The sequence below is a fragment of the Procambarus clarkii genome, chromosome 64, assembly GCF_040958095.1.
Source record: "Procambarus clarkii isolate CNS0578487 chromosome 64, FALCON_Pclarkii_2.0, whole genome shotgun sequence".
Taxonomy (NCBI): domain Eukaryota; kingdom Metazoa; phylum Arthropoda; class Malacostraca; order Decapoda; family Cambaridae; genus Procambarus; species Procambarus clarkii.
The window spans coordinates 20884770-20898048 of NC_091213.1; the positions used below are offsets into that span (position 1 = coordinate 20884770).

The 13279-nt window shown below is 47.8% G+C and overlaps 1 protein-coding gene across 1 annotated transcript in view; it reads left to right on the top strand.

The window, feature by feature from the left end:
• LOC138354749 (xanthine dehydrogenase/oxidase-like) overlaps positions 1-13279 on the top strand; it is a 171556-nt gene that overhangs the window by 135738 nt on the left and 22539 nt on the right. The gene's annotated exons all lie outside the window — the stretch shown is intronic.

A 13279-nucleotide genomic window follows, 5' to 3' on the forward strand; every position in this document is an offset into this window, starting at 1 on the left:
CAGAAAGCAGCAAGGAACACTAGCCAACTGCTAGAAATGCAATTAAAGTGCAGGGAAAGAGAAGGGAATGAAAAACCTGCATCCTCCAACTCGACCACCCCAGGATCAACCACAACAGCAGCAGCATAAATCATCCATTTCCTCACACCCGCTCACAGCTTGGTAATACCTAACACCCCCCATGCATTTAATCCACACCCCACTTGTCTACTCTTCTTTCATATCCTCTCTGATCCTCTTCCCCTACTTCACCCCTAAATTCCCATAAAATAGTAAATAGCACCAAACCCCTTCAACTCCTTCACTATACAACTTTGTATAGTGAAGGAAGTGTATAGTTCCATCGTCCTCCATTCCCTTACAGGACGAATGAAGGACGATGGAACTTACACGTAAGAATACAAAGAGAAAAGTGTGATAAATAGTCTTGTACACCGACATTTAATTACAGAAGGAATTACAAGCATTCCAGGAAAACTTGTATGTAATTGTGTACAAAAAAAAACGAAAAACGAAAGTGTCAAGAGTCATAACTTATGCAATACTCCCCAAGACTACTGTTTTCAAACAGCAGAGGAAAGGAAGAGAGCAAGGGTGAATACTCAAATTGACTGGGAATGGCTAGCTATTCAAGAAGCTGTCAAAAATGCAATGGATTTAGTGACTATAACAGAAACACAAGGATGAGAGGACCCTAGGCAAGAGCAGCAGTAATATATGATCCTCCACACAACGTCAGAAGACCGAGGCAGGAGTATGGCTGGAGCAATAGGCCAGTAATTTCTACCTCAGTTGCAAATGGGAATTAGTCGCGACTCTTAATCTTAATCATAAGGGGACTTCAATCAGGGTAAGAAAGATTTGAAGAATGAGGAGCTCCACAGAAAGGGCTGAAAAGGTCTTTAGCTCTTTAGAAAGAGCTCTCGTGATGGTGAACTAAATTCTTGGAGGTAAAAACAAGGAACTTCCTATGTATGACAATAGACCCACAAGACTGAGGATAGCAAAAAGTTCCCTGATTTACCTGATATTCACAATAAATTAGCGAGATATAGAGGAACTGAAATTTCTAACCTTCCCTGGAAATAAGGGATCAGGGAAGGACCAAAGGACCACTGTGAGGCGGCATTTGAGTACCTTGTAGCAAAAGCAATGCCCTCTTTGGTATTCAGACCTGGAGGTGAAAGATTGGCATATCAAAGATGAAAGTAAGAGGAAATGAGAAAACGTCTGTTAAAAATGTCATGAAAGATAGAACTCAAGGGAAAGTCAATACTGTAAATGATGGACTTCTTTAACGGGATTTGCTCACAGGCAGCCAGCAAATTAGCAGTTCAGAGGAAAGACAATAACTGATTTTGGTTTAACAAAAGCTGCAAGGAAGCGACGTGCATTAGCACGAGGACAAAAAAAACTAAATAAATGTATAGAGAAAATAGAGAGTGCTTCATGGGGTCAGGAATGAATATCTCAGATTGAGAAGTATGGCAGAAAATCAGCTAAGAATGGACATTCCAGCAGAAGCAAAGTTGATTCACAGCATCAAGATAAAACTACAGTTAAGTAGCACGGATTTTAAATAAAGATAGGAGAGGACTCATTCACTGGAAATAACAGAGAAGTGTACGAGAAACTCATCAAGAGACGTCAGGTCTTTATGGTTGTGCGAAGATAAGTTACTCATTTGTGAGGGATGGAAAAACTAAGGAGTGCTGGAGTTGGTATGAAATAAAATATCACCAAGAGGAACAAAGCCTTGCATTAATTGCTTTCTATTTATATTTATAAGAGAGGGAATGTCTGTCCAAGGTTGGAGGCCAGGGGCTTAGGGCTCACCTCAACCAAATTACCCCCATGAACATGTCGGGTAGGAGATCGTCATAGGCTAGTCAGAGAACTCTTACGTTAAAAAGCTTTAAAAAATATATCCCTTTATATAGAGATTCCAACCCCATGTGAGTTTTGTGGCATAAAGTCTGAAATATTGGTTGTGTTATATGTACACTTATTCATCAGTTTGTGCTCTGTTATATAATTTTCCTGAGAAAAAGAGAGAGGAAGAAAGCACGGGAGGAGAGGTGAGAGACGGGTGGGGGGGGGACTGTGAGAGAGGGGAGGAGAGGTGGATATGAGAGGGGAAAGAAGGGGAGAGATGGGATATTGGGGGAAAAAGTTGGAGATGGGACTCGAGGGGGGCTGGAAGATATTGAAGAGCATCAAAAAGCATTGCCCGTAGCGGCGGTTTCGTTGAGCGAAATTTGATTGAGTCTACTTTAATCAGTCACTGTCCTAATACCTTAAATGATAGCCCTGGTTGGTTTTGACTGGATCTGGCTCTTGACTTCTAATATTGCACGAATGTTTAAGGTACAGTAACCATTTTGTCGTCAAAGGAATTCGGAACTTGATTGGTGTGAACAAGTGGAGGAATGGGCATGGTCGGTGCAGAATAACATAAAGCGTCCACAGTATGCAACAATGATAAAAAAAACACTGATCTAAGTATGCGGAAAAACCACATGTGGAAAATATAGAATGCTTAACGCGTTTTCGGTTACATCGCCTTCATCAGAGCAAAGTAGAATGGAGGTGGAAACATTGTTGATCAGACCTTTATACCCGCCAGGGCAGATCACCTGACCACCAAGAAAAGGTGAAGGAAAGGAAATGTAAAAAAGAAGGTAATTGCAGAGGGCCCATTGGCTCATTTGAGGCAGCTCCCATTAATAAACAGAACTGGAAGATATATAAAAGTGCCATACATAGTTAAATGGATGCTATATTGTATTGACGTGCTATATTGAGGCTTATATCGGGATCCAACTTGTAAATACCAGGGCTCACTTTAAGGCTGTTGTTACAGTGTTTGATTAAAACAAACTCGATCACATTTCGTTCGACAAAACCCTTACTTTTAACAATGCATTTTGCCCCCTCTGAAGTAGATAGAATGATTGCACAAACTAGAATGCAAATACAATGCACTGGAGTGCTGAGCTGTACGAATAGCATATGAATGTTGTTTTAAACGCGAGGAAAAAGTCTGACCGATGTAAAACACATGCACACTCATTACAAGGGATGGAGTACACACAACCTGCTACAGACGAGGGCGAGTTCTTAATTAACATGAACCTAACTGTATTATCATTTTTGAACACTGGGTTCATATTAAGGTTTTTCAGGGCTGGGGCCAGATATACTAGACTATCAGAATATGGTAATATCAACGAGTTTTTCAGTTCTGGTTTAGACTTGGGAGCTTGTTTGTAGAACGTCCTTTTTGCTTGACCAAACGCAAGATCCAATACCGATTTTGGGTATTTTAACTTTTTCCCAATTTCAAATACATTCGTTATTTCTTCATCAAAAAATTCCGGACTGTAAACCTTCAGGGCTCTGAGAAACATACCAGAAAAAACTGGCCGCTTAACCAGAATAGGATGATTTGAGTAAAAATGAACATACGAGCACACATTGGTAGGCTTCCTATACACACTGAATTTGAAACTGCTACCGATTCTAAGAATCATGATCTCTAAAAATGGCAGAACACCATTCATTTATTTTTCAATTGTGAACTGGTGCACAGGTGTACACCAGTGTACTCGTGTACCCACATAAGCTAGTGTACACCAATGTACTCATGTACCCACATAAGCTAGTGTACTCTGTACAGATGTACACCAGTGTCCTCATATTCATCATTATACATCCGCCTAACAGCATCATTGTTACCAGTGTTTAAAACAGTCACTGTAGTCCTTCTGCATAGTGTCACTGTGGTAGTCCTCCTGCATAGTGTCACTGTGGTAGTCCTCCTGCACAGTGTCACTGTGGTAGTCCTCCTGCATAGTGTCACTGTGGTAGTCCTCCTGCATAGTGTCACTGTGGTAGTCCTCCTGCATAGTGTCACTGTGGTAGTCCTCCTGCATAGTGTCACTGTGGTAGTCCTCCTGCATAGTGTCACTGTGGTCCGTCTTCACTGTAACGCTGTCACTGTTCTAATGCAACACAACACCAATGGTCCCACTTCATCACTGTGGTTCTTACTTCACTACAGACCTTCATTCATTGTGCCACTTATGTATTCATTGCCTTACTGTACCCCCTTGTACGTCTGTACCCCTTGTATTATTGTACCCTAGTATCTCTGTACCACTTGTATTATTGTACCCCTTGTGTCTATGTACCCCTTGTTTCTCTGTGTATCTCTGTACCCCTCGTGTCTCCGTACCCTTTGTATTATTGTACCCCTTGTATCTCGGCACCCATTGTAATATTATTATACCCCTTGTATCTCTGTACCCCCTTGTATTATTGTACCCCTTGTATCTCTTTTCCCCATGTATCTATTGTTACGGTGCCCTCTCCTATTTCTTTCGTTTGCCGGCTTAAAGAGTCATATCAGCTCTCCCTACTGATTCTCTGAGGTTCAGGGAGTCTAATGATATATGTGGCGACCAGACCGACTGCCATTTAATGGAATGAGGTTATATTATATGTTGTAAATAAAGGAAGGTTGGCGCCCTGATATAAAATGAAACAGTATCCCCTACGGCAGATATGACCTTGTGGAAGGGACACTATGCCGATCGCGGATTGGCCGACGTAGGTCGCGGGCGACAAATCAGGGCCCGCCATGACGTCACCGAGTGCCCCGGGCGGCGCCAACGTCAGAGTTGTACTGACCGTGGAAGCGACAGGACGCGCCTCGGTCTGCTCTCAAAGATTGGAGGCTCTGCAAGCCTTGTTCAGTGGATTGAGCTGGCCTTCGTTGCCCACCATAGTTATTGGAGACCCTGCGCTTCTGGGAAGCCAAAGAGGAACCAAGTTCAGTGAGCAGAGAAGTGCCCAAACTTGGAAAATAGTCGGCGGCGCGCTGGCTGGACGTTGAGGTCTGGAAGGTGGGCGAGCAAGCTAGCTGTGACTGGGGTCACATCCACTGAGAATCTTGGAAGGACGACACCGTGCCTAGGACAAGGAGCGACGCCCTGTGGGAGAGGCGAGTGTGGGGAAAGATAGTGATTAGCTCAGCGCCCATCGATGAACCAGGATTGGGGCAGCTGAATCTCAGGGATTGGAACGGCGACGACGCGAAGGCTTCACGACACCTGAGGACCTGTGGAACGCCCTGGATCGTCGAGGATCGACCCAAGGAAGCGTGGGAACCTCACACCATCGAGGGGACAGGCGTCGTGAGCCAGGAGTGTAAGGTAGATCATTTTCCCTCCCATTACCCCTTGTATGAGTAGGCTAGTTAGGCCACAATATTTACTCGTGTATGTGGCAGCAAGACTTTATTACTTTAATAGTAGAGTAGGCTGCAAGGCAGCTTGTGTCCAGGACTGTCAGAGAGGACATTGTGTATGGATGGCAGGACAGTGAAGAAGAGGTGCCGACGTGGTGAAGAGGCCCTCCTGTGAGAGTGTGAGACTCCTGTCTTCCTGCCCAGTAGAAGGAGCGTTGGATGGTCGTGGAAGAAGAGGCTGACGATCTCCAGACTCATCATCCATATTCCATATTCATGTATTACTTGTGATTGTGTGTGTGTGTTCATGTAATTTGCGTCAGTAAATCCACACATTTTATTACTGTGTTTGAGTGCGCCTCCATTTATGATATTTCTCTATGAGCATACACTTCTGGCTACAAATAATATATAATACACCCACTGAACTGCATTGCTGGGATGCAGATACAATAACCCAGCTGGCGACCTTGCTAAGAGGAAGATAGAGAAGACAGGCGGGAAAGGAGTTCCTGCAACCCTTTTTTTTTGTCTGGCAGGCAAGACTCAGGGAGGTTATGGTTATAGGTAAGCCTGAGTCTTCCTTCACTCCCCCACGGGTCTAGGCCGGAACTGTTAACAGCAGTTTCCCCGTGTCTGACTGAAGGGCTTCCAGGGTGAATCAGTGGCACCCCTTTGTGGTGGAAGCAAAGACCTGCGGAGGTGGGCATTGTTGGTCCTCTCTTGTGTGACCAAGGAGACTCCGGTGTATCCAGGGAGTCGGAGGGGCTGAGTATTTGGGCCTTTTGAGCCCCTAGCAGCCGAGTGTTAGCAGAGCCCCGGACCGCCCACCCCCACGTGACAAGAGAACTGGCGACCTTGCCAGGATTCGAACCCCGGTAGCCAAGAACTGGGAACCTCGCCAGGAAGCGTGGATCAAGCTACGGTGTGGACCAAATTTCAAGACAAGTGTTGCCAGGGTACTAATACAGGTGGCCAGTGAATTCGGTGGTACTGTTACTCAACCGGCTAAGGGACTGAAACGGTGAAATTAGTGCCTACTAACTTGTCTGTGCCGTCGTGTATGCTTGATGATATAGAGATGGAGGAAGACAAAGTAAAGAAATTTATTGACACAAGGGACGAGAGAATTTTGGAGGAGTGTACCAAGGCCCAGCTCCAACAAGTGGCAAACCACTTTGGGATCAGGTTGAGGACGACTAAGGTAGCAGAGCGAAGGATAGAGATCATGGCACAGCTCACAGCTCGAGAGGAAGCGACGGGAGAGGAGCCATCTCAAGAGGAGCCGTCCCGAGGAGAGCCATCGCAAGGTGAACCGTCCCGACTAGGGCCTCCCCAAGCGCCTACCAGTGTGGAGAGAATTCACAGTGAACATGGGAGCAGTGGAAGGTCCAGCTGTAGTAAGAGGAGCCTGCAACTGGAAATAATGAAGATGCAACTGGAAGCCCAGCTGCGACGAGAGGAGAGAGAAGCACGGCTGCAGCTGCAGCGAGAGGAACGTGCGGCTGAGCTGCAGCGAGAGGAACGTGCGGCTGAGCTGCAGCGAGAGGAGCGAGAAGCTCGGCTGCAGCGAGAAGAAGGAGAGAGACGACTGCGACTGGAGGAGATAAAGGCAAAGAAAGAAGTCGAATGGCGTCGCGTTGAACGTGGTCTGCCCTCACTACCTGCACGGCGGGATGACCTCAAGGTAAGGGAACGTGACTTACCTACGTTCGAACCACAAGAAGCTGAGGCGTTCTTCGAACACTTTGAACGGATAGCAACTCTGAAGGAGTGGCCGGAAGATGATTGGGCTGCTCTGGTCCAGGGCAGGTTGACTGGTGAGGCCCGGGAAGCCTATAACATGCTGGACCTAGAGGAGTGTACTAGTTATGACGCGATTAAGAATGCGGTTCTCCACTCATTCCGGCTGACTCCGGAGATGTACCGGAAGCGGTTCAGAGAGTGTACAAGAGCGTCGGGAAAGACTTACGCCGAGACCGCCAGGGATATGGAACGGAAATTCCTACGATGGTTGAAGGCGGAGGAAGCGGAGTCGGTGGATGATATCAAACGACTGATAGTGATGGAGAAGTTTATGTCAGTGCTCCATCCTGAGTTGCGAGTAAGGGTGAGAGAAGCAGGTATTAAGGACCTGAAGGCTGCAGCGGATCGAGCCGACATGCTGGAGGAGGCACTACATATCAGGAGGGAGGGGCCGCCCAGACACTCGCCTTACCCCAGGTCGGGAGGGAACCTTAGGAGTTCAGGAGGAGCGAGGACGGGTGGGGACTCTCCCAAGAGTAGTGTGCCCGATGAAGTAACGTGGTTCAAGAGCTCAAGAGACGCGGGGAGGAAGCCCCAAGCTGTGAGCAGTGGACCTAACTCGGGAGCAAGTGCTGCAGTCCCGGACACGACGACAAGGAGTCCAAGGAGGACCCAGGGGACGTCTGCAAGTGGTACCGCCAGAGTGACTAGCGAGTGGCCGCCCAGGGGAGGCAGCCGATGCTACAACTGTGGCGTGAGAGGACATTATGCCCGCGAGTGTGAGGAGCACCAAAGGAATGTAGGATTAATGTTGGAAGAGGAGAGAGTGTTTGTTCACACCCCATATTATAGTGGACCCAACGTGAATGGTTGGGAAATGAAGTTGGGTGAACATCCCTTCGTTTTCGGGGCCAACGTGAAGTTTGGAAAGTCAGACCCAGTGGAGGTTGCCGTGCTTCGAGATACGGGTGCTGACATAAGTATGGTGACCAGGAGTATTCTCCCCAAGGGATTTAATGATTCACCTGTGGGAGTGGTGAGGATACGCAGTGTGGGGGAGGAATACAGGTTGCCACTTCACGAAGTACAGCTGATTGCCGACTGCGGAGTCGAGAAAGCTATAGTAGCTGTAGCCCCTGAGTTACCCCTAGAGCATGTACAGATGGTGCTGGGTAATGACCTCGGAGGAGGCAGGATACAACCCGATTGGGCCAAGAGTGCCTATGTTGCAAGCAGCGGTACAACCCTGCCAGGTGAGGTATCGGTCGCTCCAAATAATAGTGAGGAAGCCGAATTCGCCAGGGAAAACGTCGCCAGAGACGACGACAACGAGGGCGAGAGTGCAGAGAGGTCGTCGGAGGTTGTGGAAAACTCCGACGGGGACCTCCGACTAAGCCTGATGATGCGTGTGGAGGAGTGGCGAGGAGCAGCTGTACAAACGCCTGGGGCGGTGAAGAGGCTGCAGACCGCACTCCCTCCATACAGAAACGTGAATAAAGTAAGCTCAGTGGATGAGCGAACGGCAGTGAGGGGCAGAGTGGAGGAGCCACGACGCAAAGCACCCTATGCCGGCCAGATGAATAGTGGTAGGTGCAAGATGAACCACCGTGGTGAGGTGAGCCGCAGGGAGGTGGATGAGCCCAACCACGAACCGAAGAAGACGTCTGCAGGGAAGAGAATCTCATGGAGGAGTGAAGATGTTCGTCGGGAACGAAGGAGCGAGTGGTATAGGAAAGGCAATACGGAGAAAGCAGGGAATAGGTACACCCAGGGTAGGCGCCAGCCTAACCAGAGGGGCATTGGGCCATCGCAAAAGCCTAGTGTGGAAGAGAGGAAGCTGCTGGATGGAGTACAGGTTACAAGTGCCACTGTGAGGAGACAACGCACCTATGGGAGAAGAGAAACCGAGAAGAGAGAAGATTGGCGAAGAGGAGATCATAAGAGGAAACATGGAGTACCTGTAGGACGCAGTGGAAATGCAAGACTATCTCGGAGTGCACGACGCGGTGGAGGCGCTGCATGCACCGAATCTTACAGTGGTAACGAGCCGTGGGAGTACACTCGTAGCCACGGAGAGAGGATTTCTTGTAGGTGTTCAGGGAACACCCGTCACACCCGGTACTATGCGAGGTGGAGATACAATGAGGCAAGTGACTGGCAAGGTGGTACGAGCCACGTCACCAACTGGAGGAGTGACACTTCAGGAACGGAGGGAGCAAGAGTATAGATTGCCCTCTTGAGTGCCGCTCTTCCGATATGACTCTTATTTTAAGGGGAGGGGTATGTTACGGTGCCCTCTCCTATTTCTTTCGTTTGCCGGCTTAAAGAGTCATATCAGCTCTCCCTACTGATTCTCTGAGGTTCAGGGAGTCTAATGATATATGTGGCGACCAGACCGACTGCCATTTAATGGAATGAGGTTATATTATATGTTGTAAATAAAGGAAGGTTGGCGCCCTGATATAAAATGAAACAGTATCCCCTACGGCAGATATGACCTTGTGGAAGGGACACTATGCCGATCGCGGATTGGCCGACGTAGGTCGCGGGCGACAAATCAGGGCCCGCCATGACGTCACCGAGTGCCCCGGGCGGCGCCAACGTCAGAGTTGTACTGACCGTGGAAGCGACAGGACGCGCCTCGGTCTGCTCTCAAAGATTGGAGGCTCTGCAAGCCTTGTTCAGTGGATTGAGCTGGCCTTCGTTGCCCACCATAGTTATTGGAGACCCTGCGCTTCTGGGAAGCCAAAGAGGAACCAAGTTCAGTGAGCAGAGAAGTGCCCAAACTTGGAAAATAGTCGGCGGCGCGCTGGCTGGACGTTGAGGTCTGGAAGGTGGGCGAGCAAGCTAGCTGTGACTGGGGTCACATCCACTGAGAATCTTGGAAGGACGACACCGTGCCTAGGACAAGGAGCGACGCCCTGTGGGAGAGGCGAGTGTGGGGAAAGATAGTGATTAGCTCAGCGCCCATCGATGAACCAGGATTGGGGCAGCTGAATCTCAGGGATTGGAACGGCGACGACGCGAAGGCTTCACGACACCTGAGGACCTGTGGAACGCCCTGGATCGTCGAGGATCGACCCAAGGAAGCGTGGGAACCTCACACCATCGAGGGGACAGGCGTCGTGAGCCAGGAGTGTAAGGTAGATCATTTTCCCTCCCATTACCCCTTGTATGAGTAGGCTAGTTAGGCCACAATATTTACTCGTGTATGTGGCAGCAAGACTTTATTACTTTAATAGTAGAGTAGGCTGCAAGGCAGCTTGTGTCCAGGACTGTCAGAGAGGACATTGTGTATGGATGGCAGGACAGTGAAGAAGAGGTGCCGACGTGGTGAAGAGGCCCTCCTGTGAGAGTGTGAGACTCCTGTCTTCCTGCCCAGTAGAAGGAGCGTTGGATGGTCGTGGAAGAAGAGGCTGACGATCTCCAGACTCATCATCCATATTCCATATTCATGTATTACTTGTGATTGTGTGTGTGTGTTCATGTAATTTGCGTCAGTAAATCCACACATTTTATTACTGTGTTTGAGTGCGCCTCCATTTATGATATTTCTCTATGAGCATACACTTCTGGCTACAAATAATATATAATACACCCACTGAACTGCATTGCTGGGATGCAGATACAATAACCCAGCTGGCGACCTTGCTAAGAGGAAGATAGAGAAGACAGGCGGGAAAGGAGTTCCTGCAACCCTTTTTTTTTGTCTGGCAGGCAAGACTCAGGGAGGTTATGGTTATAGGTAAGCCTGAGTCTTCCTTCACTCCCCCACGGGTCTAGGCCGGAACTGTTAACAGCAGTTTCCCCGTGTCTGACTGAAGGGCTTCCAGGGTGAATCAGTGGCACCCCTTTGTGGTGGAAGCAAAGACCTGCGGAGGTGGGCATTGTTGGTCCTCTCTTGTGTGACCAAGGAGACTCCGGTGTATCCAGGGAGTCGGAGGGGCTGAGTATTTGGGCCTTTTGAGCCCCTAGCAGCCGAGTGTTAGCAGAGCCCCGGACCGCCCACCCCCACGTGACACTATGTACCCCCTTGTATTATTGTACCTCTTATATTATTGTACCCCTTGTATCTCTGCACCCCTTGTATCTCTGTACCCCCTTGTATTATTGTACCCTTTGTATTATAGTACCCCTTGTATTATTATACCCCTTATATCTCTGTACCCCTAGCATCACCACTGTACCCTTTGCATCACTACATGCATAGGGAGCCGGTCGGCCGAGCGGACAGCACGTGGGACTTGTGATCCTGTGGTTCTGGGTTCGATCCCAGGCGCCGGCAAGAAACAATGGGCAGAGTTTCTTTCACCCTATGCCCCTGTTACCTAGCAGTAAAATAGGTACCTGGGTGTTAGTCAGCTGTCACGGGCTGCTTCCTGGGGGTGGAGGCCTGGTCGAGGACCGGGCCGCGGGGACACTAAAGCCCCGAAATCATCTCAAGATAACCTCAAGATCACCACTGTACCCTTTGCATCATCACTGTACTCCTTGCATCAACACTGTACACCATGGTATTATTATACCCCTTGCATCACCACTGTACCCTTTGCATCACCACTGTACCCTTTGCATCACCACTGTATCCTTTGCATCACCACTGTACCCTTTGCATCACCACTGTACCCTTTGCATCACCACTCTACTCCTTGCATTACCGCTGTACCATATGCATCACCACTGTACTCCATGCATTACCACTGTACCCTTTGCATCACCTCTGTACTCCTTGCATCATCACTGTACGCCATGGTATTATTGTACCCATTGCATCACCACTGTACCCTTTACATCACTACTGTACCCCTTGCATCACCACTGTACCCCCTTGCATAATTACTGTACCCCTTGCATCACCACTGTACCCCTTGCATCACCATTGTACCCCTTACATCACTATGTCTCTTGCATCACTATACTCCTTGCATCACTGTTCCCCTTCCTTCACTGGACCCATTGTATTACTATACCCCCTTCCTTCACGGCACCCATTGTATTACTCTACCCTGTTCCTTCACTAGACCCATTGTATTACTCTACTTTCTTCCTTCACTGGATCCATTGTATTACTGTACCTCATTCCTCCCTGCTTGATATCTGCTTGTTGGGGTTCTGGGAGTTCGTCTACTACCCAAACCCGGCCCGAGCCCAGGCTTTTGCTTGGAGCGGCCCGCAAGCCCCCATGCCCACCACAGCCCGGTTGGTCCGGCACTTCCTTTACAAAATTTAGTTTTCTCCTGAAGATATTCACATTGATCCCGCAATATTTCTTAAGCTCGCTTGGATGATGTTTAACAAACGTGGATCTCTGATGATTATAAAGTGTTCTCTGATTGTGCAGGCACTGAGAACAGGCACCCCTGTTCTTCACTGGTTCTATTCTGCATATTCTTCAATATCGTTCACCCAGTATGTTGTTATTTTACTGTGTAGATTTGGGACCTGGCCCTCCAGTATTTTCCACTTGTATATTATTTGATATCTCTCTCGTCTCCTTTCTTGTGAGTGCATTTGGAGAGCTTTGAGACGATCCCAATAATTTAGGTGCTTTATTGCGTTTATGCGTGAGTATATGTTCTCTGTACTCCCTCTATTTCAACAATCTCTCCTGCTTTGAAGGGGAAATTAAGTACTGAGCAGTACTCAAGACGGGACAGCACAAACGATTTGAATAGTACAACCATTGTGATGGGATCCCTGGATATGAAATTTCTCGTAACCCATCCTATCATTTTTCTGGATGACGCAATATTTGCTTGATTATGCTCCCTAAACGTTAGGTCGTCAGAAATAATTATTCCCAAATCCTTAACATGCGGTTTTCCTACTATGGACAGATTTGATTGTGTTTTGTACCCTGAATTATGTTTAAGGTCCTCATTTTTACTGTACCTGAATACATGGAATTTATCACTGTTAAACAATTTTATTTTCTGCTGCCCATTCGAAACATTATTAATATCTGCTTTTAGTTTTTCAATGTCTTCAACAGAGGTAATTTTCATGCTGATTTTTGTGTTATCTGCAAAGGATGATACGAAGCAGTGACTTGTAATTGAGTCTGTATCTGATATGAGAATAAGGAAAAACAGTGGTGCAAGGACTGTGCCCCTGAGGAACAGAGTTTTAAATGTGGTTTAACTCGATTTTATACGGTTGACTGTTACTCTTTCTGTTCTTTTCGACAGAAAACTGAGTATCCAGCGTCCTACTTTACCAGTTATTCCCACTGACCTCATTTTGTGTTCTATCACTCCATGGTCACATTTATCGAATGTTTTT